The 6,000-nt window shown below is 37.1% G+C and overlaps 1 protein-coding gene across 1 annotated transcript in view; it reads left to right on the top strand.

Annotated features, from left to right (window-relative positions):
- The window catches only part of VMP1 (vacuole membrane protein 1), a 130,388-nt gene that overhangs the window by 18,611 nt on the left and 105,777 nt on the right, over positions 1 to 6,000 (top strand). The window lies entirely within an intron of this gene.

Genomic DNA, 6,000 nt, shown 5'->3' with positions numbered 1-6,000 from the left:
GAGTTGAGCCTTCAGCTCTTTTTTTTTTTTTTTAATTTTTAAATTACATGTATTTATTTTTGAGAGATTGAGCACAAGTCGGGGAGGGGCAAGAGAGAATGAGACACAGAATCCGAAGCAAGCTCCATGCTCCAAGCTCTCAGCACAGAGCTGGACGTGGGGCTTGAACTCAGAAACCATGAGATCATGACCTGAGCCAAAGTTGGATGTCTAACTGACTGAGCCACCCAGGTGCCCTCCCCTTTTTTATATAGTATATTTATATTTGAAAGAGAGAGTGTACTTGTGCGCGTGAGTGGGGGAGGAACAGAGAGAGGGAGAGAGAGAATCCCAAGCAGGCTCCACACTATTAGTGCAGAGCCTGATGCAGGGCTCGAACTCACAAACTTTGAGATCATGACCTGAGCTGAAATCAAGAGTCAGATGCTTAACTGACTGAGCCACCCAGGTCCCCCGAGCTTTCAACTCTCAAGTCACATTTATGGACCAGCTCTTGGAATATCTCATTTCCTTCCATAGATTGAGTTTGTCTCTTTAAAAATTCTCAGAAAAATTTAGTTTTAGTAGTTTTAGTATTTGGAGGTGTCTTACCATAGGTCAGTGTACTCCCTGGTATTATTGAGACCACCTCATATCTAGTTCCCACCTCTAGGTTTGTCACTGACTTGTTCTGTGATGTACAAGTCACTTTACCTTTGAGATTCACTTTCTCTATCTGTGAATTGGAGGAGTAGGATAGGTTGAATGCTCTCCTAAGATCTCTTCTATGGTTGTAATTATTTTTACTGAATATTCATAAACCATTGTCATATGGAACATCATTCAACTTTGTTATAGAGAACTGTAGAGGGTATGTAAGGCTGCATGGATAGATGACATCATTAAGGAAAGGCTACAGAGAAAACACAAAAAGGAGCCTAGGGTCAGGCTTTGGAGAACTCCAGGAAGTAGGTCAGGAAGACCTGTCAACAGAGTAGGCAGGCAAATAAGTAGAAAAATAGGAGAGAGTATTTTAAGAAAAGTAGTAGTTACCTATATTCAGTGAAGATAAAAGATGTGTCCACTGGATTTGGTAACATGGAGGCCATGGGTGACCTTGACAAAAGAAAATTTTTTTAATGTTCATTCCTTTTTTTTTTTTTTAAAGAGAAAGAGAGAGAGAGAGCAGAGAAGGGGCAGAGAGAGAAGCAGGCTCCAGGCTTTGAGCTGTCAGCACAGAACTCAGTGTGGGGCTCTAACCCATGAACTGCAAAATCATGACCTGAGCCAAAGTTGGATGCTTACCTGACTGAGCCACCCAGTGCCCCAAGAAACGTACTTTGATGTGTCAGGACAGAAGTCCTATTTCAATGAATTGAACAGATTTGTTGATGAGGAAGGAAGAAGAGACTGTGTTTATGTAGGCAAGTCTTTTGAGAAATCCGTACGAAAGACTGAGAAATGGGTAATGCTGGAGAGTGTCTATTTGCAGATAAGAATGATCCAATAAGGGAGAAATGTTGATGACACAGAGAGAGATAACTGAAGGAACAAAGGACCTGCGAGGATGAGTGGGAATGATATACAGAATGTATATTGATGTGATAACCTTTCCTGGTAGAAGATATTGCTCTAGTTGTAAAGAGAGACGGAATGCTAGCGTGGTGGAAGGTGTCAGAAATTTAGTAGGTTTATGGTAGAAAAGTTGGGAATTCCCCCTCTGCTTTCTTGGTTTAAAAAAAATGAAAGTCGGTGCCTGAGACTAAGAAAGGAAAAAAGTTGGGCAGAGTGAACAAGGAATGAAATAATTGTGAGGATGAGAAAAAGTTCAATAGTAGGAATGAACATCAGTTTGGAGGTTTGAGATTTGGCATCTCAAATAATAACTCACAAAATGGGTACTTGATAAATATCTGTTGACTAGATAGGTGAATTTAAGGTAGCTGTGTAGGGCTTGTAGCTGGCTCAGTTGGAAGAGCATGTAACTCATGTTTTTGGGGTTGTGAGTTCAACCCCACGTTGGGTGGAGAGATTTCTTCAATAAATAAACCTACTTTATTGTAGCTGTGCAGTTGGGTGATTTTTCTTGTTTTGGTCACCTGGTCGGACAGACCGTAAAGATGCAGGTTGTTCCAGGGACATTGCAGTTTTACAAAGTATATATGTGACTGAGGAAGATGGGGACAAAAGAATTGAGGGTGTTTTCAGGAGAGTTTTAAAAGACAATAGTGTAGGGGCACCTGGGTGGCTCAGTCGGTTGAGTGTCCAACTTTGGCTCAGGTCATGATCTCATGGTTCATGGGTTTGAGCCCTGCGTTGGGCTCTGTGCTGACTGCTAGCTCAGAGCCTGGAGCCTGTTTTGGATTCTGTGTCTCTTTCTCTTTCTGACCCTCCCCTGTTCACACTGTCTCTCTCTCTCTCTCAAAAATAAATAATGAAAAAAATTTTTAATAAAAAAAATGACAATAGTGTAAAATATTTTCAAAAAAGGTTAAAATGCAAAAAAGTTTTGATGCTTTTATAAACTTAGCTATTTAGAACACAGATTTTTTTTTGTTTTTTGTTTTTGTTTGTTTTTTTACATGTTTTGCTTTATAGGTCTTTGGGAAATGGCAAAAGTTTTTTAAAAGTTGTTTTTAAAACTGTGAACTTATTTTTTTGTAAGAAGTAGACTGATGAAAAGAAAATAACTTAGTTCCCTTGGTTATTTCTTACAAAACAAAATTCCAGACTATTTTGTTTTCTAGAGAATTTTTTGAGTAGGAAATGTCAGTAAGCTGTTTTCTTTTAGAGTGTATTGTGTAAGAACACATTATTTGCTCAAATGAAAATTCCTGTTGCAATATCTCTAAAAACATCTTCAAATAATTGCATAATACCATTATTATACATAAGCACTCAAATGGACTCAAGTTGTTTTGGATAAAACTTTTTTTTTATCTCTTAAAGATGATTACTATAGGAAAGAGTAAACCTAGGGAAATGAGCTCAGTTATCACATTGTTTTGCTAGAGGACAAGTTTTAGAATCTTTTCTTCATAATGTACATGCCCTTTTGTGACTTGTTCATCTTTTTGTTTCAAATTAATTACATTTTATTTATTGTGATATAGGTAAATGGCTGTTCATCTCTGAAATGAATTGCCCACAGCATTTGGCTGAATATGAACATACCCGCTTTTAAGTATTTATAGAACTTAAGTATGGCTTGTAGTTAAATGATTAGAAGTAAGAAAATCCAAAACTCCTTTATTGTATGGTCCATTTCAAACATCCTCAGTTAATTTTATTAATAAAGCTCAGAAAGCATGATTTGTGGAAATAGACTTAACATTTTGTGAACCTATCTAGTCTTAGAGAATTTCACAAAATAACTTCATTTTTTTTAATTGCTTGAGCTATATTGTTTTTCAAAAACATCTTCACATAAGTATGACTTAAGTTCACAGAATCAAATTTCCAGATTTTATAAACTTCTCTGAATGTATTGTCCTCTGAGCTCCCATGTACTTTCTTTCCCCTGTACTTTCTTTCTCTTTATCATTATAGCTAGTATATATTGAATTCATATAAAAGGTAAGACAATGTATTCTTATTTGATATACATTACCTTGTTTAATCCTCACAGTAAACCTTTGATATGTGTCATGTTATTTCTGTTTTATAGGTTAAAGAAACTGATGTTTAGAGAGATTTATAAATTTGTCCAAGTTCATGGAATATCAAACTTGTGAAGTTTGAGCTTCAATCCAGTTCTGTTAGACGCTAAAACTCCTGTTTTCTTGTCACCAAATTGGATACTGTATATCTGTTTCATTTTAAGTGAAATCCTGTGCTCATTTGGCTTCCCTACCAGAAGAAAGGACCCTCGGAGCGCCTGGATGGCTCAGCTGATTGAGCATCCCACTCTTGGTTTCGGCTCGGGTCATGATCTCACAGTTTGTGGGACTTAGTCCTGTGTCAGGCTCTGTGCTGGCGGTGTGGAGCCTGCTTGGGATTCTCTCTCTTTCTGCCACTCCCCTGCAAAATAACTATATAAATTTTTTTTAAGTTTAAAAAATAAGAAAGAAAGAAAATACCCTCTGGAGGACAAAGACCTTGTCTTATTCATATTTATGTCTCCAGAGCCTGGTACACACCCCAGAATTTCTTAAACGAGCACTAAATGAAAGACACTGACATCACTTAAATGGTGGCAGTGAGGTATGTAGTTTCTATAGTATAGGCAAGTTTACTGGCTCATATACCTCCTATCCTTTTATGTGGTTATACACAGGTGTGCATGCCCAAATACACATACACACACACACACACACACACACACACTCACACACACTCTCTCTCTCTCTCTTTCATCCTTAGCAATCCTGTCACAGTGAGAATTTTTGTTCTCGTTTTGTAGATCATAAAATCAAGATCTAGGGGCGCCTAGCTGGCTCAGTTAGTAGAGCACGTGACTCTTGATATTTTAAGTTTGAGCCCCATGTTGGGTGTAGAGATGACTGAAATAAACTCTAAAACCAAGAACACTAAACAAACAAAAAAGAAAATCGAGATCTAGAAAAATCAGACCTGCTTAAGATCATACCACTGATTAGTGGCAAATCTGGGATGCAAATCCACATTTTCAAACTTTATTTGTCTTATTTTTATTTTTTTAATGTTTATTAATTTTTAAGAAAGAGGAGGAGATAGAATCCAAAGCAGGCTCCAGACTCTGAAATGTCAGCACAAAGCCTGACACAGTGCTCAAACTTATAAACCATGAGATCATGACCTGAGCCGGAGTTAGATGCTTAACCGACTGAACCACCCAGGTGCCCCAAGATTTTCAAACTTTAAATCTTATAATCATCTATTCCAGGTTATCTATCTGTGCTAATGGAATCCTGTACTTTATTTCTTAATATGTTTGTTTATTGAGAAATGATGGCAAGAAAATAAAGATATCCACAAATGGATTGTGTCTAAAAGAAACACCTTCTATTGATATGATGAATATATGCTCTTTGCTCAGCCTGTGTGTGTGTGTGTGTGTGTGTGTGTATGTGTGTGTGTGTGTGTATTTTGAGAGAGAGAGAGATACAGAGCAGAGGAGGGGCAGAGAGAGAAGGAGAGAGAGAGAGATTCCCAAGCAGGGGCTCAAACTCAAGAACCGTGAGATCACGACCTCAGCCAAAATCAAGTCAGACACTTAACTGAATCAGCCACCCAGGCGCTCCCAGTCTTTTTATATATATAGTATTTCACTTACTTTCCATTATGAAGCATAAATTTGGAGAGCAGTAATTATAGTTAGAATTTTAGTCAAGGGGGTGTCTGGCTGGAGTGGGTGGAGAGTGTGACTCTTGATCTCAAGGTTGTAAGTTCGAGTCCCACATTTGGTATAGAGATTACTTAAAATCTTAAAAGAAAAAAAATAGTTCCAACTCACAAACTATAGGAAGATAGAATCCATGACCATACCATATTCTAATCAGCTGACTATAGGGCTAGCAGTTTTGCTGGTGCATGCAGAAGGTATTAAGGACTCTGCATTGCAGACTTGATTGAAGTACTGTGCTTCTTGAGTTGAAAGATTTGCATTACTGATGCCTGAAAGAATGATAACAGTTATAGGCAATCTGATGTTTTTACTTAAAGTAAAAATTTATACCTACATGTGTAATATGAAGCATGACATAAAGAGTACTTTTAACATATCTTAAACATTTAGGATTTGGGGGAGGGCATATTATCTTTTTCAGTAGCATTTTTTTTCCTAAATAAAATTGGTCTTTGATCTATATCAACATTTTTGACATGTTTGATAGTATAATTCATTTTTTTTAATAATGCTAAAAGAACTGAAAGATTGGTAAATTTGAGTAGAGAGTATATATGATACTAATTATGAATGAGAAAGACTTTGCCTTATCAGTATTTGAAGATGCCAGTATTTTATATTCTGCAGTGGACAAATTACCTCCAAATTTTAATCTGAAAGATCACTGGAAAGTCTGGAAAAGGTTTACAACTACA

Source organism: Crocuta crocuta, unplaced genomic scaffold (genome assembly GCF_008692635.1).
Source record: "Crocuta crocuta isolate KB4526 unplaced genomic scaffold, BGI_CrCroc_1.0 scaffold333, whole genome shotgun sequence".
Lineage (NCBI taxonomy): Eukaryota > Metazoa > Chordata > Mammalia > Carnivora > Hyaenidae > Crocuta > Crocuta crocuta.
The sequence above is the reverse complement of the archived record's forward strand: the minus strand, read 5'-3'. Positions and strand labels throughout refer to the sequence as shown.